The following is a 22,521-nucleotide window of genomic DNA, read 5'->3' as shown; positions in this document are numbered from 1 at the left end:
GCAAACTAACTCACAATTGGATCAGGAGCATTCACTTGCTCGCACTACAGGAGACTGGTTCAGGCCAACAGCTGCTGTGACAGTTGCATGATCATGGAAGTATTGCGCCTCTAGCTACAGCAGAACAAAAGTACTTGTATATCAGATAATAACTAAGATTTTGCACTTGTAAATATTTTTAAGAAATTAACTTGGTACTTTTCCAGAGTTGTAGTTGGGCAGCTTAAATGAAGCAATTCTCCAAGAATGTCAGGGTTGTCAAAATCTGCCAGATTGACGATAAACATAGATATCATGACTAAAAACTATAAATCATGCAGGAAAATAAACATTGAAAGTTTAAGACGGTAGTGCACATTACAAAGGTAGGTGACCCACATTTGACTCTGTGTCAACTTTGACATCCATGACTGCATTCTTGTACTTGTATTGGCTGCAACATCACCTGCAGAGTGCCCTCCCTTCTTAACCGCATTTGACGAAAGAGACTGAAAAGAATGCACTAAGTCTTAAACCATTCAATAGACATTATCTGAGGTGTGAATATAAGACATCTAAAACTCTAGAAATGACAAATAACTAAACAAAGTGCAGGTTCAATGGGAGTCATCGTGCCCAGATGCTACATGAATACCACCGTACAATGCCGCAAAGAAATCATCAAACATTTGCTTAATACTAAAGTATCAAAGATATATGAGAACGGTGAGTATAAACCTAATGGCCAGAACATGAAAGAAGTATAAGGGAATATGATATACGTAAGTGTTCCAGATCAGCTGGATATGTAGTTCGGAACTCACCGTGGATTATAATAGAATACAAAAATACATTGTTGGCATATGTGCATAAATCCCACATACATTAATTTTAGTTTTTGATACTCATCTCAAGGAACCATATGCATTTTCCACACCTACGCTTCCCAGTTGCAAGCTTCAAGGACTAACAAAGAACACTAGTTTCCAATTATGTTGGCATCCTTAGCCTATTCGCCACAAGGATAACTTAACGAAATCATCAATAATAAGAATTAATATCAAAATCATAAATATGTCTATCAGAAGAAATATTTAGACCCATTATTCTCGATGGAGACTAAGCAGAAGAAAAAACAAAATACAAAGCAGATTAAAACCTAACTTAATTATATATCCTTACTATGTAAGAATTATACCTCCTAAATGTACCACCACCAAGATAAAAAACAAGGATGTTCTTTTCTCTGGTCTTTTTGTCCAAACCATAAGAGATAGCTGCTGCGGTTGGCTCGTTGATGATTCTTGCTACATTTAATCCAGCAATCACACTAGCATCCTTGGTAGTGAGCATCATTGAAGTATGTTGTGTAGTTAAATTTTTTTCTGCATTGGCTGTGTAAAAAAGATAACCATTAATAAAATATGAGTTGTACGAAACTGTAGTGAAGGTAGGACCAATTGCCATCCTACGAAAATCTATCATGGGAGTGCCTTCAAGTTGTTTCTGTAGCCATTCGATGTATTCTGTAGGTTTTATCCTTCCCGTACGATTTTGGTTCAAATTACAAACATATGTCTCGTACTTCCTGTCAAAAAACAAACAAAGTGACAAGTCATAAGTACTAACAAATCAGGAAACGATAAAATCAATTTTAACAATTAATCACAATAAACTCAACCAGAAATCAAACATAGTGACAAAAATCTACTAAGAATTGACAATTTTCTCTTATGATTCAAACTCAATTTTAATTGTCAAAAGATAAGACACTTTCAGTTTTAGCATGTGGTAGTTAACTGCTAGTTTAAGTTCATTAGATGCAATAAAGTAATAAACACTACATTCATGTCTTTGAACTTAAAAGCCAATGCATAGTGCGATGAAATGATCTGAAGAGATATCAACTTAGGAGAAACTGAAGAGATATCAACTCAGAACCAACAATTTAGAAGAAACTGAATTGAAGTAGCATGATTTACACTAGAGTAGCATGAACCAACAAATCAGAAGCAACATTTAATTCAGACAAAGTATACTTGACTTGCATTCAATCTAATCTTGATTTTAAAAGTTCATCCCAATGCTCTTGCTTAATGAATCTACACATTGGTATTGCTCATTCCACATAAGAAAAAGCTAGGGAAGAATGTCATGTTTTATGAATTTTATGACAATTTGCAACCAGATTTTGTAAACTGGATTAGGCATGACTACTTGCTATAAGCACACAAGACACGGTACAAATACAGATTAGTTCAGGAAAACTAGGAACTGGGTACAAATACCCGTTGCACCGATAGGACCAAACAAAATTGGCCTGAAATGAAATTACACAAAGTTGTCAAAAGATGGTCAAGAAAAGGGATAGTGCACCCGCCAATATAGATGTTAAAGAATGTTCCCACTGCTGCACATAAGAAGGTCCAAAATGAATAGTACTTGACCACCACCATTCATTCCCTGGAGATCACATCCAATATATAGCAGTAAGAAATACTGGTGCACATAAGAAAATCAATGCAAACATAATAAATTGTTCAGCTGCTCCTAAGAAAGGTCATGCAGAATCGAAGGTTAAAAACTCAATAACCTTAAAATTAAGAACAATTTAGATCAGAAATGGAATTAAGAGCTTTACTTTACTTAAAACAAGAAGAAGAAAAACACTATTTGTAGTCATTTGTAGTCTACAGCAATCCCAGAAAAGTCAAGTCACAACAGCAAGCATTTCATCTCTACAGGTCTCTTTACACATCTTGTATCTATGATTCTTGTGCCAGAAGATGACTCTTGATTTGGAAACAATGAATCAGTAATGAATCAAGCAACGTAATCAAAATTCATATTCAACGATTTCTGATTTCTCATCTTACCTAAACAGTTGATTTCCACATAGTAAGTCTAAACCTAAATATATATGAAGATTATTTGAATCAAATTGTAATACAAGTATTCTAACATCCAAGATTATTTTCTTTTCACTCACACCATCCATAAACACAAGTCCTGAAAATTTTACCTGGAATGATAACGAAGTTGAGAAATATTTGTGCACATAATAAGATTAAAAAATCATGCAATTGATCCATAACTAGTTATAAATGTTACCTGAGCATTAGCATTGCTTGTGCTAGGATTGCAGTTTAAACCAGCCATCAATGTCTCAACGGTGACCTCAAGAGTACGGACACGATCCTCCACAGCTATAGTCTTCAACACCTGTTGACGTAACTGCTCCCTAGGAACTGCAGAAGCAAGCAGTTCAGTTTTTGAAATCCCACCTCCCATTCCCCGAACAAAGCCCCTATTATCAGTTCCAAGCACCTACGAAGAATTAAACAAAATCATTTAGCTAGCTAGTAACTGACAAGTTTCTTTTCTGCAATATGAAATCATATGCACCCACCGCGGCGAATGCATCTTTGTCCAAATTGGTTTCCTCTCTATACTGCTCAGTTTTGTTCAACTCTCTTATCTTCGCCTGCAAAGTAATCAGATCATATGTAAGTAGAAAACAAATTTCAAAAGAAACCAACAGATAAATATATGCAAGTCAATCAAAAACCAACAAACAAAAATGACAGGACGTACAACATATTCTCTGCATTTTATTTCATAACAATTTGGGTCCATCAACTCAAGTGCTTCTTGAGGGATTTCTTGGTAAACATGTGTTTCCAAGTATACATCAGTTCTTGATACACTTCCGGTTGGACAAGCACCATTTCATGCAATTGTGACGGCTAATGGGACTGAGGACAAAGTCAGAGGTTAACAACCTGCGTTAATGCCTATTTCTCTTCTTAAAATTGATTAAATCAATTTGTTATGTAGGTATTCATTACAGGTTGGTGGTTGTTCCTCATCCAAAACCATTTTAGGCAGTCTTTAGATAGATGGGGTGATTCATAGTTTATCCTTGCAAAAAATAAAACAGATTCGAGACCAAAATCATTATACCTGTGAAGATCTTCCTGCAACTTAAGATGTTGAAGATCAAACTGAAATCAACAAAAGAACTACAAATAGTTATAACCCACTGAAGATGATCAACCAAGGCTACTCCAGTTAAAAGAAATAAAAAAATTAAAACCCAAACTGAAACCTACCTGATGAACTAACTCAAACCCTAACTGAGAGATCGAACTGAAATCAACAAAAATAACGATAAATAGTTAGAACCCACTGAAGATAATCAAGCAAAAAGCTACTCCAGTTAAAAGAAATTAAAAATATTAAAACCCAAATTGAAACCTACCTGTACCTGATGAACAAACTCAAACCCTAACTGAGAGATCACACTGAAATCAACAAAAAATGATAAATAATTAGAACCCAATGAATACAATCAAACAAATAGCAAAACAAATTAAGAGAAAACAAAATTTTCAAAACTCAAATTCAAACCCTAAGTACTGTACCCGATTTTGTTTAGAAAATCAAACCATATAAGCACTAAATTCACAGACGTAGAAGGTTAATTCACATATGTAGAAAGTTAATCGAGTTTCTATTAGGTATTTAGATAAATTTAATGGTTGAGTTCTGATTCATGGTGAGAGGTTTCAGGGAGGTGAGTGTTTCGGCTGCGGCTAAGCTAGGGAAGGAGAAGTAAAGAGATAGAGAAATGCGAGGGGATTTATATAGGATCGATAAAAACGAAGTTGACATCCAGCCGTTCATAGGTTAGAAAGATCTTGACCGTGGGAAATGGCGCCAAGTTTCCCGCTCAGGGAAACTATCAGAACTGCAGCTCCCGGCTAGGCGTCTCTGAATCGGAGCTCCAGTAGGGGTAAAATAGTAAATATATTTTGTTATTGTGAGACGCTTAGCTAGGCTCTCAGAATTTTCCCGATTTTTTATTATATCAGGGACCGCTCTGACGGGTCAACGGTCAACCTACGGTTATTGAGAGTCTCTGATGTGGGTTGCTAAATGCCCATTTTCCACTAGTGTTATTAGTTCTTCGTCTTCAATTGATGAACGGCGTGAAGTCTAATGATCAACTACACACTCTATCCTAATCCGAGACATAGCTATACGTAGACTAGAAATCAAGACTTATAGTTTTGGCAGCTAAACTTGACAACAAGCTTGAGATAGCAAAGCTTGCGAGTTCGACCGAGCAGTGCTCTAACAATAAGACTTATCCACGATAGTTTTTATTTTGAACTCTGGGGATGATATTGGGGCATACTCTAGGATGTGTTGATACACGAGATGAATCCTCATCCCGAGTCTGTGTTGTGAACTATGGATGCATTGGATCAACTCAAAGTTGTGATGCACATTTTGAAAAAATTCATGCATATCTTAGATTTATGATGTTAATTAACAAATCATTATGCTTGTCTCAAAAACGACGGGAGTTGGAAATGCTATTAAGACTTACAGTAAAGGAACGTTGGCTAAGAACTAAATTGCATCACTATAGTGCATTTCACAAGTTGGAAAAACTGGATACACATCACTATAATGCATTTGTTTTAATTCATTTACGCAAAAACATGTGTGACTTGGTACATTGCAAACATCTCCCCTTTTTTCTAGTTGTAGAAATGTCATTAAATATATAGGAAAAATGTTGGTTAAAATGAACATAGACCAAGACACACTATCTTTCCTAGATATATTGCATGCATAAGGAAACATATATATAATGTGTAAACGTTATATTGATGTGTTTCTTATTGAGAATGGGTCAAAATGATACAGAATTAAGGAAAGGCGAAAGTTTGAAATAATTTGCATTACCCGAACAAGAGGATTCATAGTTGCGAACAAAGTGACATCAGTTATGTACAATCTTGTGGATATTTCACAAAAAACTCTTTGGCATATACGTACTAGGATTTTCTTGGCCTTCGGCCTTGCAACAAGAGTTGGTTTTGGTTTTTATTATGAAATTGATGAACTTTCAAGGTACGGATTGAGTACGTAAGGCAGACGCAATACACCGCATTTGTGATCCAACACGTTGTCGTTCATATCATCATATTGGGATATGATCGTGACATTTTGGTAACTCATATCATATGGCTTGGAAATGCGAGAGGCAAGAGATGATTGTTCCAGTAGTTGATGGTATAGTTGTATTTCATTCATTGGATGCTCATACTCCCTATTAATCTACTTGATGTTGGCATGGGATTGATTACGAATAGGGAATGACCCGGAAAAGAAGCTAACATGTATGTAAGTCACATGATCTTGCATAAGCCAGTTACATCCAAAGGATGATGCAAGGAAATAATGTCCTGGGCCTAGATTATGCGCCCTTGGCACGATCTAGATCGGTGCATGAATTCATCTCATTGTCAAAGCGGAGTAAGGAAGCTGAAAATAATCTTGCAATGACCTATATGCAACTCCAAGGCATGGCATATGCCTGTACAAGAGGCGAAATTCAGTGATGCATCCAAAATGCATCAGCATTAGCTTTTATGGTCTTGCACACTTAGCAGAACCGGGGAAAGTTGGACGGTATGGATCTACGTATGGAAACTACGTTTCGAGTATCATGCTCGAAAAGTAAAATTGACGTGCATTTTCCTGGTAAGCCTTGGATCTTTCAGGGCCGATCACTTAATTAAAGTGGAAGATCAAAGAGTTTTGATCTACCGGGCATAGTGCTTGAGGCGGCAAGTTTCGTTATATCAAATAATATCTCATTTTATGGATTTCTCTTCTCAATGTGCCTCCAAATAGATGCTAGTCATACTCAGTCCATCGCCAGCCCCAGAAAACCACCAACAACAAAGTCCTACCACTCTATCAAAAACACCAACATACGCCTCCACAAATATCGAAAGAGCGTTACCTACAACATTATAAAATGAAAACCCAAATCGCAGAAAGAGAAAATAATAGAAATAGAAAACTGTACGATTTTGTAAACCTCTTATAATTTTTTAGTCTCTTACAAAGTTGAGATAAAAATTATTTATTTTTCTAATTTTTCGACAAAAACACGAACAACACCTCTTGAAAAGATTTCAAAAACGACTTAAATTAAAATCAACCACAAAAAATTAATTAAAAATCAAACATACAAATTGAACTAAGATCAAACATAAAAATGAACTTAATCTAACAAATCCAAATTGAATGAATATCAATCATAATAAAGGAATCTTAATCAATTTCTCTAAAACTCAAGAACCCGTTATTTTTTTTACAAAAAAATCTAAAGGCATCCAACGTCCTATTTTCATTGATTTTAAGCTACTAATCCCTTACTTATTTATATATAATTATATATCACATTATTATAATTATAAAACCTATAATCTTCTCTTGATCCACAAGAAAAAAAAAAGAGTAATGTTTTCTCAAATAAAGTAAGAGCATTTTCTATATATACCCCTAGAAACCCTATTGCTACCTTTTACTAACCGGCCCACAAGCATCCTTAAGCCATTTTAGCCTTTGTTTGTTCATAAAATGGGCTCCCATTTTTCCACCCTTACTTAGCTTGCGACATTTGTAAAGGTAAGCATTTGGCCTGCATCCGCGGATCGATTCGGCCTACCCATTTACTAACGGACCGGATGCAAATGTAATTTTTGAAATCCAATAAATTCGGATTGGATCCAAGTGTAGTATAAAGATTTTGTAGACATCTCTACACCCGTTAAAATTAAGAATATTTATAGAATTCTTATTAAACTTATGGTTAATTAATTAATTTTGATATTTTCTTATATCCTCATCATTTTCTTTGCTTGGGAAACAAATCCAAGTGATTTTTTAATCATTTTTCTTTTTGATCGGTTATTATTCAAGTCATTAGTTTTTTTTTTATGTTTAAAGTTATTAGTCATATAAAAATCCATTTGGTCATCCGCATCTAATCTGTGAATCCATTGGATTGGATGCGGATGCCAAATGTATATATAACCCGCCATGTATTGGGTTGGATCTTGTATGGGATGAGGTAAAAACTGGCACAATCCAAACCGTGCTCACCCGTAGGTATTCGAAGGAATATTTTTTATATACTAATTATCACATTCCTGGTTCCGACCATGCCAAGAAATACTAATTAAAATTTGGAATGTTCTCATCAGTTGTGCATGAAACCAAGGACTACCAGAACTTTTTCTCCGCAAATGGTCTCTTGATATATCTTCTTTTCCGTAAGCATGAAATCTCATCTAAATGATTAGCAAATTCTCTTGGTAACCTATCACGGTTAACTGAAACTGGCAGTCCGAAACCTGATCGCGTGGTTCAAAAGCACCGTATAAAAATTTAGGAACTCAATCGCAAGTTAGCGACAGCTTTGGTGTTGGTTCAATAAAAACCCCACCGAACCAGACCATGTGCAGCCTTACTTGAGACAAAAAAAAAACTATTTAAGTGTGTTGCCTGGAGGATACAAAAAAGTAAAACATAAAGGAGACAAAAGAGAAAGAGAATCAGACATACTTCTCATTCATTGGGCTTCTCATTAAATAATGTAGGAAAGTAAGAGAGGGTAACTACTCCCATTACATGTGTAATTAGTAGAAGAGAAAAGACAACAAGTGTTAAGCATGAAGGAGGCATGTGCATGCACAATGACACATGTAGGTAGTGGTCAGACACATGCCACTACAACACTTCCCCTTGGATGACCACCGTTGCAGACTCATTGCACTGTCAAAACCTTGCCAGAAAAATTCTTCGAGGTAAAAACTGGTCGAAGGAGAAAGACGATATTTGAGCTTCTAGAATGACGTCAACTTTCAAGACTTTTCTTCTTTGTAGAACTGTGTCAGGAAAAACATTTGGCAGAAAAACCCGAACACATACAAGGATAAGAATAACCTCAACCGAGAAGTTATATTTCTGGTGATATTGTTGTCTCATTAAAAACCTTTCCGGATAATAAAACCCTGTGGGAAAAATAACCTCGGTGAAGGAAAAGAGTGCAACACACCTTTACGTCAACATCACATCATTAGATGCTCCCCCATGATATCGACATCTCCCCATGATTTGTATTATGGTATTATTGTTGTCTCATTAAAAACCTTTCCGAGTAGTAAAACCCAGTGGGAAAAAGTGACCTCGGTGAAGGAAAAGAGTTCAACATACCATCAGGTGCTCCCCCTGATACAGGGAAATTTCTTTAGTCTAATACATTCATGGGAGTGGACAATTCCTTTAGTCCTATGGGGTCATGGAAGTTCGGACAATCTCTTTAGTCCTATACTTGTCACATGTTTTTCAAATGTGGCCTTAGGTAATGACTTAGTAAATAAGTCTGCCACATTTTCATTAGATTTAACTTTACTGACCTGAATGTTTGGAAGACATTGTTGTTGCTGATTGTAGAAGAACTTCGGTGATATATGTTTCGTATTATCACCCTTGATATACCCTTGCTTCATCTGTTCGATGCAAGCTGCATTATCTTCGTAAATTCAAGTTGGCTCTTCAGTGGTAGAACTCAAACCACATGTCCCTTGAATTAGCAATCAATTTATGTACTAGAAATTTATAAATAAAATCTAAAATTCTGGTAGTGATATATTGTTTTACTTTTACGTCATTATTTAGGTGATTTAGCTATGACATGAAACTCTATCCTCATAGAAATCGCTAATAGATTTCCCGTTTTCGCCAAATTATTATTCCAAAGTTGTAGTATCTTCGTATCTCAATTTTCTTGGCCCCCAAACTAAAACTCCAAAATTTGAGTTTTTCCATTTGACTAGTATCGGATTACATCAATAACACATAACGAGCGTTAGAAACTATCTAACCCACAAGGAAATGTAATACGCTTCAAGGGGAATTAAGATCGGCAATAAGAATTATGTGTTGATTCATCGAAAAAACAACATTTGGCGACCAAAATGAAGTACGTCCCAGAAATTGTCTTTTAACGACCATTAATATTGTCGCTAAAATACTTATTTGGCGATAATATGGATTTTAGTCGCTAATGTTATGGTTTAGCAACAATGTCAAACTTGGTCCCTGTTTGTATGATTTAGCGACCATTTTAGCTACGAATTTTCAACTTGACGCTGCATTGGCGCTGAGCTATATCTAGCTAACAAGTTCACTGAGAATGAGATATCTGGTCGAGTACATTGTGCTAAGTACAATAATGCGCCTATTGCACTTAGATAGGGATATTCATCTCCCAATACATCTTCGCCGTCTTCCTTTGGACGAAATGGGTCCTTATGTACATCTAAAGTTTGACCAACCATGAGAGTGGTAGCAGGGTGCACTTTGTCCATATTAAATTTCCTGAGTATCTTTTGGACATATGCAGACTGGTGGATTAATATTCCATAAGCTCGATGTTCTAGTTCAAGTCCTAGACACATCCGAGTTTTCCCAAAATCTTTCATCTCAAATTCAGATTTCAAATAGCTTGCGGTTTCTCTTATTTCATCAAGAGTACCTACTATGTTCATGTCGTCGACATAGACAACTATAATTGCAAATCCAGAACTTGTTTTCTTTATAAACATGCAGGGGCACAATTCATTATTTGTATATCCCTTCCAAATCAAATAATCACTTAGACGGGTATACCACATCCGCCCGGATTTCTTTAATCCGTAAAGTGAGCGTTTCAACTTTATTGCAAACGCACTCCGTGGTTTAGAGTTACTTGATTTGGGCAATGGAAGTCCATCCGGAACTTTCATGAATATCTCTGTATCAAGATCCCCATAGAGATATGCGGTAACCACATCCACAAGTTGCATTTCAAGTCTTTCTGAAACTACGAAGCTGACTAAGTAATGGAACGTGATGACGTCCATTACAGGAGAGTACGTTTCTTCGTAATCAATCCCAGGGCGTTGTGAGAAACCTTTCGCCACAAGGAGATCCTTATATCTCAATACTTCGTTCTTCTCATTACGCTTTCTAACAAATATCTATTTATGTCCTACAGGCTTTACATCTGGTGGGGTTAGCACTACCGCACCAAATACCTGTCTTTTTTCCAGCGAATTTAATTCAGCATGGATTGCATCTCTCCATTGAGGACAATCTGCTATCTTTTGGCATTCTGCAATAGAGCGTGGTTAGATATCATCGTGATCTATAATCTCTATAGCAACAATATATGCGAATATCTCATCAATATGCGTGGAGGATCTTTCCATCAACACGTATGAACTTTCACAATCCATAGATATTTCTTTGTTCTCTGGAATCAATTCAAACTTCGGGGCATCCCCCAATAATGATTCATGGACACAACTGTAATCAGAGACAATTTCATGAGATGAATTATCTGTATTGATGATATATGGATCGGTTTGTGCCTTACTCGCTCTTTTCTTCCTTGGCCGAGTATCGATCGAACCAAGTGGTCTCCCCCTCTTCCTTTTGGGGGCCACAACCTAAGCTACACTTCCACCGAGTGCATCCTTGGTACCTATATTTATGATACCTTTTCCCTTGTCGGGAATTTCTAACCTTGCAGGCACGTTTGCAGCTGGTATATGTGATCTCGTCACTTTAGCGATATCAGTAAATCCACCAGGCATTGAATTTGCCACATTCTTAAGATCGATAATTCTTTTCACTTCACTTTCACATTGTGGAGTGCGGGGATCAAGATGAGACAACGTGGGAACACACCACGACAATTCCTGCCGTTCCCTTTGGAAGTTCTTTTTCATACCTTCCCCTGACGATGGGAAGGTTGTCTCATCAAAGTGACAATCCGCAAATCTAGCGGCAAAGAGATCGCCTGTCAAAGTTTCTAAGTAGCGGATAATTATTGGGGATTTATATCCAACATACATACCTACTCGTCTTTGTGGACCCATCTTAGTACACTGTGGGGGCGTAATAGGCACATATACGACACAACCAAATATGTGTAAATGTGAAATATCAGGCTCATATCCAGTTACCAACTGGTACGCAGAAAATGGTTGGCTACCAGTGGGTCTAAAGCGAATAAGTAATGTTGCATGCAATATGGCGTACCCCGAGGCAGTAATAGGCAGGTTGGAACGCATAAACAATGCCCTAGCTATCATCTGTAACCTTTTGACGGTAGCTTCCGCGAGACCATTTTGAGTGTGTACATGGGGTACGGGATGCTCTACGTCAATTCCATTAGTCATACAGAATCATCAAATCCTTTAGATGTGAATTCTCCAGCATTATCAAGTGTGATAGACTTGATTAGATAATCGGGGTAGTGAGCCCTTAATCGTAAAATTTATGCTAGGAGCTTTGCAAATGCAGCATTTCTTGTGGACAACAATGCAACGTGCGACCAACGGGTCGAAGCATCAACCAGAACCATAAAATACCTGAATGGTCTGCATTCTGGATGTATAGGTCCACAAATATCACCTTGTATTCTTTGTAAAAATGGAATATTTTTTTTGGTATCTTTAGCATAGGATGGTCTCGATCCTGTCTTTGCTAAAGAACAAGCTTTGCAGAATGAGATATGTGCCTTCGATAAGGACAACGAAGAAGAATGGGGCAGGGGGTGCACTTCAATTACTTTGGAAGACGAAGGTTGCGCTTCTCTTACTTTAGAAGGCATAAAATGTGCATCATTTACTTTAGAATGCACATTGTTACTCTTCATTGTAATAATCCTTTGTCCCATTTTCTTTTTCATTCGGAAGAAGGGATGTCCATGTGAGTTCTTCAAAACACGGATCATCATATCACGACCTGGGTGCCCTAGTCGATCGTGCCAAAGCTTATATAAGTCACTGGCCAACAGTTCATCGTTGGTAACAACATGAGATTCAATAATCCTAATAGTGGTGATGTACAATCCACTAGATTGACTCATTAGTTTCTCTAAGATGCGCTTCCTTCCGCATTCACTAGAGGTCACGTATATGTACTCAATTCCATTTTCACAGTGAGTTTCCAAGTGATAACCATTTGCACGGATATCCTTGAAACTCAATAAAGTGCGATTAGCTCTTGGTGCGTATAGAGCTTCTGTGACTTTAATCATTGTGCCGTTTGGCAACAAGAATTGAGCAGTACCTCGCCCAATGATTACTTGTGATGATCCAATCATCGTAGTCATAGATGTATTATTATAAGGAGTAAAAATCAACAAATAATTGTCTATTTCGTAAGATAGTGTGGCTGGTAGCACTATCATCTAGACATTCAATTTCTCCTTGAGACATTCCTACAAGTACATTAGGCAGGAAGGTTATAAAGATGAACAGTTTATCTCATTTTCTTTAGAGAAACCTGTTCTACTAGAATGGCATCCTTACCATTCTAATATACATGCTAAACAATAGATTATCAGAAAAAAAAAAAAATTCTATAGAACATGATAGAAAACAAGTACTCATAGATAATCCACACATATAACATAAAGATGCTAAGAACATGTTTAGCAACAACACCACCTACTCAAACCATTAAACAAACGGTAGACTAAGAAAACATAAAGTACCTCAAAGCAAATAACAACCTATTAAAACAACAAAGTCTAGCAAGCCATGAAACAAGAAACTAAATATTTAGGCCCAGGAAAAGTCAGCCACATCCATTGTTGGGGCAAAGTCCTCGTTTCCCAGGAAATCTGAGATTGGGAGGTTAGCTTCAGGGGTAACAGTATTTTCCTCTGCGTAGTTAGCCTCCTGTTTGATAGCTTCCCGGTACTTTTTGTAGCTCGCAGCTACATTGGCGCTAGCCTTGCAATGCTTGTACCAATGTCTGGTGAGTCCACACTTAAAACAAGGCGCACTTCCATCTGCAGCCTTTTTAGTGGCGATATTCGTAGGGATTTTCTCGAACTTAGGATCACTACCACTATGGCCAGAAGTTCCTTCTCTATGCCAAACATTATAATGACCATTTCTCCCTCGACCTCGATTATGTCCCTTACGTCCTCTTCCACGAGAGGTGTTATATCCACGTGGGTATGGATCTGAATCAGAATGTCTGCCCTCTTTCCTTTGGGGCCCTTCCCTTTATTGACCTTGCCATGGTTAGCTTCGGGAACTTTCTTTTTCCCGAAAGCCCTTGCATTGTTGTTGACAAAAATCTCATTGTGCCTTTCGGCCACTTGCAGTAAGTTTATCAACCTACTGAATGTGGTGATTCTTTTGTTGTCAACCTCAAAATGATACTGGTTCGCTAGTATCATGGACGAGGTAGGAAAGGTCAATATGGTTTTCTGAATCATTTCCTCATCAGTAAGTTTCTTTCCACAAAAGTCCATACGTGCCTGAATTTGCAGCATGTCTTTTTGGAAATCATTCACTTTTACATAATCGAGAAAGCGGATTTCGTTCCACAAGACGTTCAATTGTGGTATTAAGGAATCATGAATGTTCCCAAAACGGCTATCGACAGCATTCCATAACTCTTTTGGTGTCTTCAAGTGATGATAATCCCAACGTAGGTTAGGATCGATGTGCCTCTTGAGGAACATAAGAGCATTAGCATTGTCTCTTTCAGTTGCCAGAGCAACGTCGGCAGATGGCTTGATAGTGGAGGTGAAGTCCTTTGCAACGAAGGTAGTTTCCACATCAGCAACCCATCGTGCTGATAACGTATTTAAGTTTGTTGCATGGAGGAGACAAAAGAGTAAAACATAAAGGAGACAAAAGAGAAAGAGAATCAGACATACTTCTCATTCATTGTGCTTCTCATTAAATACATGTAGGAAAGTAAGAGAGGGTAGCTACTCCCATTACATGTGTAATTAGTAGAAGAGAAAAGACAACATGTGTTAAGCATGAAGGAGGCATGTGCATGCACTATGACACATGTAGGTAGTGTTCAGACACATGTCACTACAACAAAAACGTAATTTTAGCTAGCAAAACATTCCTTTTAGGCATCTCTTTTTCTTAGATTTTTTTACCTTTTCTGTTATCTAAAACCCTAGCTAAAAACATTAACTCGTTTCTCATCTTTTGGTCATACATTATAGAAGTACGAAATTCGTTAAGTATACTTCTTCTTATTACAATCTTCCTAACTAATCTCAAGTTTTGTGATGGCAGAGGAAAATATTGATAGGTTCTTTGATGGAATGAGAAAGGCAGAAAGAAATCTAAAACAAGATTTGGAAGAGCTCCTATATTTTTGAAGTATATCCAAGAGCCCACGTGTATTCACTCATCTCTCTTCTGTAATTCGCAAAATAGAGGCACAAAAGCTAGCAGTCAAGGTTGTATGTCCTCCACACTCAAACCCTTAAGCTCTTTAAAATACTGAATTACTCGTATATTAACTGAAATTTTATTATGCCTTTTAAGAAAGTGTGATGCTGGTTCCAACTATTCTGACATATGTCGCATTAGTTTGAAATTGATATTATTGTGTTTTTTTTTTTGATATTTAATCTGTACACCAAATAGTTCCTCCCTATGACTTACAAAACTTCTTCTTTGCAATAACTATGGTCCTATGGACTAACATTCAACTTTAAACATCATGGGGGATATTTAGGGGCACAAGTTCATTCAATGTCGCCGAAATAAGAAAATCCACATGAAAACAGCAGCTTTAGCTGTGCAGGAAAGAAGGTAAACAAGGTTCTAGGTAAAGAAGCAACGAAACTACAGAAAGTTAAACGTGAACCAGAACCAATGGAACATAAGATAGGACTGGTGATTAGCAAGGTTACAGATAAAGAAGCAATGAAACAAGAGAAACTTAAACGTGAACAAGAACCAACAAAACAAGAGAAAACGAAGGGCGAACAACCAGCAACAATGGTGCAAGAGAGGAGTAAAGATGAAGAAGAAGCTTTTTGTGCCAATATGTTGTTTGTGCCCATATGACAGCTTGAACTGCGGCCATGTTCATTATATTAAGCTGATTCCTATGTAGAAATTCTGCTTCAATATCCATAAAATCTAAAAATTCTAATAATAGTAATGAAGTTTATCTATACCTGACCACAAAATTCTAATGATAGTAATGAAGTTTATCTATACCTGACCAAATAGTTCTCTGGTGCTGTTGTTGTGACTTGGTAATCTAATCTCAACGCTTATAGCTAGCTGGTTTTGGATATGTACATGGACAAGGTGAAATTGAGGCTATATAGAATCCATTTCTTTATATGTAATTATCTGAAGTACTACTACTAACATATTACCAAGACCTATAAGTATAGCTTTATTTAAGCCTGTGAAATTTCCAGCTTTCTGCGCTTACAAAACTTTATTTCTATATCCCATATAAAACCCAAAAGAAGAACCATAATCCATTTTCTCCCCAGCTTAAACCATAATCCATTTCTTTCTTTCAAAAATCTTTTAAATTTCCAAAATTCATTTTCATCGATTTTAAGCTCCCAAAACATCGCACTTTTGTGATCACAAACACTATAATTATTTATAAACTCACAACAAAATAAAATGCAAATTAAATTTCTCAAAAATACTTTTGAGAAGAAATACTGAATTTTGGAGTGTTCCTCTCAAAATTACAGATGTTAAGAAATATCATAGTTTTTTTTTTGCAAGAAGTGTAATGCGCATATCTGAATGCACAGTTTATTGGAAGGGTGAGAAGGAGGGAGGAAGAAATAATATAGAAACATGAGAGAGAAGCATTCGTACAACCAAGCAACAAACATTGAAACTTCAATAACAAAGATCACGTATACTCAAAACAATGAAACTATTGCAACTGCAAGCTATTCAAACATCAAATATCAATTTCAAAGCCACAAATCACCTCTAGAACCTAGTACAACAAAGGTTGATCAAATCTGGAGTAAACCTACATACTCAAAAACCAAAACAATTACTACTCACCCCTACCAAATCTATACTAAGCTAGAACCCTCTAATAAACTATATAGAAAGCTCTCAGTGCACAGAATTCTCTTCCCATGGAAAAGAAAACTCAAAAAAAATCCTCCCCAAGCTCGCTTTCCTCTCTTGCGCCTCTTTGAACCTGATCCCTCCACTGTAAATTCCCTTAATACTCCCCCATATCTTCCTTTAACCCCCTTCCTCCTTGATATCTCTTCTGATCTCTTTGGTAGTAGAAGTGCTGTCGGACTTCACCTCGATTACCTCCTGCCTTCTCACTTCTGAAGTCACAAAAGTTGGCCATGGCACTGGAAAAATTATACCATCCGAGCGTGCTAGCATGTCAATATCCTATGCTGGAACCCATGTCTTAAAGATATGAATTGTATATATGGGTTTATGGATATATGAATATCGTGGTTTCTTATCTCCTGATATCTCTTATCTCCTGCAACTTTTCTACTATGAAATTTTCTTGTCTTTTGATTATGAAGTGGTTTCTGGAAAAATCTTTAAAATCGGTTTTATTGACTCTAAATTGAATCTTCTTTTAAGTATTTCATTTAATCCAGTCCAAAAATCGATAAAAACGATTCAGTTTTATCCTCATTCGTGCTCCCTAGTTTTCGTTTTGCTGAGATTAAATGTATCTCAAATAAATTTACTAATGAACCTTTTGAACTCTCAATGTTTTCAGGCGGTAGAACTTCTCCGACGGCTATCTTCTTTCATGCTCTTGTTCAGTCTCTCCGGTTCCCTTTGGATTTGGACCTTGGGATATGGGTTAGCCTTTGTCACTATTCTAATACTTTGTCTCCTTCCTACAAGCACATGGTCTCCAACATTCTTTACATACCACCAAAATACCCAAGACTTGGAGACAAAGATAATTTTGAATTTGTCCTTTCTCTCAAGCTTGCAAACAATTTTCAGTACACTACAAAATACAGTAACAACAAAACTCAGGCTTTACCTTACCAAAACAATCCTATCTTAACTTTATTCATCCTTTGTTGCTTACCTATGAAAGTCGCGCCACAACCATTCTCTCCATGCAGAGTCAAGCCAAAGAATCTTAGTACTTGGTTGCTCAGCAGTCACGGGTACCTCTTTGTCTACTTATGTTATCACCACTACAATTCTCACCCCCCCAAAAAAAACCTTCACCCTCTCTGGAGTGTATCCTTTACTCTCTTACCTCATAAGAAAACATTAAAGCATAAACTAAACAACCAAATACTTATCATGAATATTTCCAGTTCTAACTCTCAAACAATTTCTTCAATGGACTCCCATTCAGAAGATCATTCTGTTGAAGAAATAACCGAAGCTTTGCAATCCAGCCAGTTTATGAATGATCCCCTCCGTCCTGTTGTTGTTTTAAGCAGAGATTCTCTAAATCCAAGACCCCCTCAAGATGATAAATGGAGCGCAGTTGGAAAACTATACAACAACATCCTTATAAACTACCAAAATACTTGAACCTTAACAAAGAGATTCCTTTTGAAGGTGTGAGTAAAATAAGATACGAAGAATTTCAAAGAGTCCTCCTTAATATCACCATGAAGAGAGTACCAAATGATTACATAACCTTCAGTGCTCTAGAAAAGATAACTAAACCAGCAACAAAGATGGTGCTGTTCAAAGATCCATATGGGAGAGATTTTTATGAAAAAATGTTGAAGTTATGGCAGATATTGAACTAAATCATATCCTCCCTTTTGGTACCGACTGTGTTGTTGATGGAGTTAAAGTATGGATAGAATTCTCTTATTCTCTCCAGCCATTCAAGATGTGCCAGTTCTGTAGAACTCTAAATCACTCAAAGAGTAGCTGCACACCCAAAAGAAGAGAACATCTTGCTGCAAAATTAGCTTTGAAGACACCTCATCTCATTAACTCATCCTTCAATATCAGAAGCTTTGGAAGCAATGGAAGTTTGACTTCCACAACTCCCAGTTCTTAAAACAAAGCTGCAACATCAAGTATAAGTGCAAACCTGTTTGCTCTGCTAGCTCTGGAGCCTCAACTACTAGAAACAACAACAATGCAAAAAGTGAAGTCTAACGAAATCCCTAACCAAAGTACTCATCAACAAGGGTGTCATCAAATGCATGCTCTTACAAAAACCCCAGAGCATCCAACCAAGCTACACACCTCGGATCTGCATCGTGTTACTGCAAACAACAAGACCGTAATGTTGAAGGCAAGCAACATTGAAAATTTTTCCTACAACCCTTTCCAAAACAGATTCAACTCAATCTCTGCAGCTGAACGAGTCAACTCGCCTACTGAACGAGTTGTAAGCCAAGAACCCAACTTTCCTTCAGGTTATGGCCCAAACCCAAAATTTGCAAAAAATCTTTTGACTAAAAGCTCTGTCACTCCCCCTAATTCTAGAAAATGGAAGAGAGAGGAACATAAAAAAAAACCCTCTCAAACCCTAAGTAAACATCTTGATTCTACATATACTTCAGAGGAAGGAGGAAAACGTAAAGAGTGTTCTTTTCCTTACTGAAACCAGAAAAAACCTAAATCTGATTCTATTACCTCTCAAAACCATATGATATGGTCCCCATCTATTCCAAACAAACCTACAAATCAAACCTTAAATTTCATCACTCGTTCGTCTGAGAAAATTCCTAAGTGCATCAAGGGCAAAAAACCCATTAAGTCTCAAAAAGCGTCCAAAGGAACAAAGTTGGGATCTAATGGAAAAAAGCAAGGACATAAGATGGCTGCAGGAGGTATTTCTTCGCCTGCAAAGATTTTGGAGGCTAAATCAAACCAGGTTTTTCTTCCTATTCTCTTCTCTTATTTACTGATTGTCAACCATCACTGCAATTGTTGCTTTTCTAAAATGAATTTTATCTGGTATGAGGGTAGAACTATGAATTTCTTAAATTTTGGATATCCTGAGGTGTCTTATTTCTGGCAATTTATTAGCATTCTGGCTTGGAACTTTCAAGGTTTAGGTCAACTTTATACTAGACAACAGTTGAAAAAACTAGTTAACTCTCATGAACCTAATATCTTATTTCTATCTGAAACAAAACAAATGAACCATTTTATTGAAAAAACTTTGAATGACTCCCTCTTTTACAATGTTGGTCAAAACCCTGTAGGTTTAGCTGGTGTCTAGCTGTAGCTTGGGACAATTCTACCAAACTAACTGTTTTGTATAAAGATGATAATAAAATAAATTGTTCTGTGTGGGATGAAAAAACGAAAACTGAATGGGTCTTAACATGTATGTATGGTAGTCCTTATAAAGATAACAGAAAGGATGAGTCTTGGAAGTTTGTTCCTCATATGGGCGAAACTATGAGCAAACCCTGGCTGGTGTTAGGGGATGTCAATGTCATTCTAATCCAGGATGAGAAAATAGGTGGTAACCAGGCTAAGGGAGCTGATATTAGAAAGTTTAACTCCTTTTCCGATCAAATAAGTCTTAAAGATGTAGGTTTCATCGGCTTCCCTTATACTTGGTCCAACCAACAAGGTGGTTCTGACCTGATTGAAGAACGTTTAGATAAAGGTATGGCTAATGGGTTCTGGCTAACCCATTTCCCCAATGCCACTGTTAGACACCTAAATCATCCTGGCTCTGATCACTCATCTATTATGATGAGTACTGATATCCCTTGTCAGGAAGGCTTCAAACCCTTCAAATTTTTTGGTCTATATCAAAATGAACAAAGATGTCGAGATATTATAAAAACCTCTTGGGTTACTCAGATCACTGGATCTCGTTCTTTTGTTTTAGTTAATAGGCTAGTTATTGTCAAGAAGTATGTGAGTCTGTGGAATCGTAATGACTTTGGTAAAATCAAAACTAATCTCCTAGGGCTCAATAATAAACTTGATCTCTTATTGTCTGACCCCAACATTAGACTCAATAATAAACACATCATTGATACTAAGAATAGTATTCAGAAATTGCATGATTATGAAGAAGAGCTCTGGAAAATAAAAGAAAGGGATAATTTCATAAGTCTAGGCGATAGAAATACTCACTATTTCCACCAAAATGCTATTATTATCCAGAGACGTAATAGAATCATAGGTTTATATGATAGCAACAATATTTGGGTTGAAGATAGGGATCAAATTGCTAATTGGCTTAATCTTCACTTTGAAACCCTGTTAACTACCTTTGCTTCTGTCATTAATCATGACATTGTTAATCTTGTTCCTTCTTCCATTAATGACTCTGAAAATATTAAACTAATGGACTCTCCCTCTGAGGCTGAGATCCATGATGCTCTCTTTGGCATGCCTCCTAACTCCAGTCCTGGTCCGGATGGATTTACGGCTTGCTTCGTTCAAAAGAATTGGACCACTGTTAAAAAAGACATTATAGACACTGTCAAGGCCTTCTTTCAAAGTGGGCATATGCTCACTCAACTAAACCATACCTAAATTTCTTTAATTCCCAAAGTCCATCACCTTGCTAATCCTGGTGATTATAGACCTATAAGTCTATGTAATATTACCTACAAAATTATCTCTAAGGTGATTGCCAATAGACTAAAGCCATTTCTTGACATATTGATATCCCCATATCAATCTGCTTTCATCAAGCAAAGACTTATCTCAGACAACATTCTTGTTGTTCATGAGATAATCCATGCTATGAGAAAGAAAAGAAAGTGTAAAACTGATTTTATGGGGCTAAAAATTGACATGTCCAAGGCTTTCGACAGGGTGGAATGGGATTTCCTCATTGCAGTTCTCTGAAAGATGGGATTCTGTGATGGTTGGTGCAAACTTATCTACCAATGTATTAGTACTAGTAGTTCTGTTATTCTTATTAATGGAGTTCCTTATAAACCGTTTAAGCCTTCTAGAGGGTTACGTCAAGGGGACCCTTTGTCCGCTTATCTGTTCATTCTTTGCATGGAGTCATTCTCTAGAATGTTGTCTGATGCTGAAACTAAAGGTCTGATCTCCGGTTTTAAAATAAACAAAAACTGTCCTTCAATTAGTCACCTGCTTTTCGCCGATGACTGTTTGATTTTTTCTAAAGCTAACATTACTCAAAGTAAGAATCTGTTAAAACTCCTAGAGGATTATGGTAGCACTTATGGTCAAATGATAAAATTTTTCAAATATGGTATTTTCTTCACTCCTCATATTGGAAATAGTCTTGGTAGAGAATCATAAACATTCTTCAAGTAAAAAAAATCAGGTTAGACGACAAGTACCTAGGAGACCCTCTGTTTACTAACAAATCCAAAATTGCTTGTTTTGACAATTTAACTGTTAACATGGGTTATAGGCTCAAAGGGTGGAAAAGTGAGTCCATGTCTCCTCCTGGCAGAGGTATCATGGCCAAAACTGAGTTAGAGTCCTTGCCAGTGTATAGTATGTCTACTTTTATCCTGCCTAAAACTACTACTAAAAGAATTGAAAACACTATTCGTGATTTCTGGTGGGGTAAACTTGGACCTAATAAAGTAATGTACATAAAAGGGTGGCGAGGTCTATGCAAAAGTAAAGAAAAAGGTGGTAATGGTCTGAAAAAGGTTGATCTAATGAACCTTTCTCTCATTGCCAAGAATGGCTGGAGGCTTTTCCATCAACCACTCTATTTTTTCTAAAACCATGAAAGGAGGATACTTTCCCCACACTAACCCTTTTCACTCCACCTGTAATGATGGCTCTTACTGGGCCTGGAATGGTGTTCATAAAGGTCTCATGATCCTTAAAGACTATAGCATATGGGAAATTGGGAATGGTACCTCTTTTCATATCTGGAATGACAGTTGGATACCAGATGAAGATGGTAAAC

The 22,521-nt window shown here is 36.9% G+C and overlaps 2 long non-coding RNA genes across 3 annotated transcripts; both read right to left on the bottom strand.

Annotated features, from left to right (window-relative positions):
- Positions 1 to 1,524: 1,524 nt before the first annotated feature.
- Positions 1,525 to 3,188, bottom strand: LOC113273639. Its single transcript, XR_003322528.1, has 3 exons — positions 3,157 to 3,188; positions 2,356 to 2,442; positions 1,525 to 1,567 (listed from the first exon to the last, which is right to left on the bottom strand). It is a non-coding gene; the product is annotated as an uncharacterized LOC113273639 (long non-coding RNA).
- A 215-nt stretch (positions 3,189 to 3,403) lies between these two features.
- LOC113273638 lies at positions 3,404 to 4,553 on the bottom strand. Of its 2 annotated transcripts, XR_003322526.1 has the most exons (5): positions 4,404 to 4,553; positions 4,241 to 4,283; positions 4,092 to 4,128; positions 3,943 to 3,983; positions 3,404 to 3,463 (listed from the first exon to the last, which is right to left on the bottom strand). It is a non-coding gene; the product is annotated as an uncharacterized LOC113273638 (long non-coding RNA). The 2 variants fall into 2 exon arrangements; XR_003322527.1 differs by lacking the exons at positions 3,943 to 3,983; positions 4,092 to 4,128 and having other exon boundaries at positions 4,247 to 4,283.
- Between the last annotated feature and the right edge of the window lie 17,968 nt (positions 4,554 to 22,521).

Source organism: Papaver somniferum, chromosome 4, assembly GCF_003573695.1.
Source record: "Papaver somniferum cultivar HN1 chromosome 4, ASM357369v1, whole genome shotgun sequence".
Classification (NCBI taxonomy): Eukaryota; Viridiplantae; Streptophyta; class Magnoliopsida; order Ranunculales; family Papaveraceae; genus Papaver; species Papaver somniferum.
Note: the sequence above shows the minus strand (reverse complement) of the source record. Positions and strands in the feature narration are given on the sequence as shown.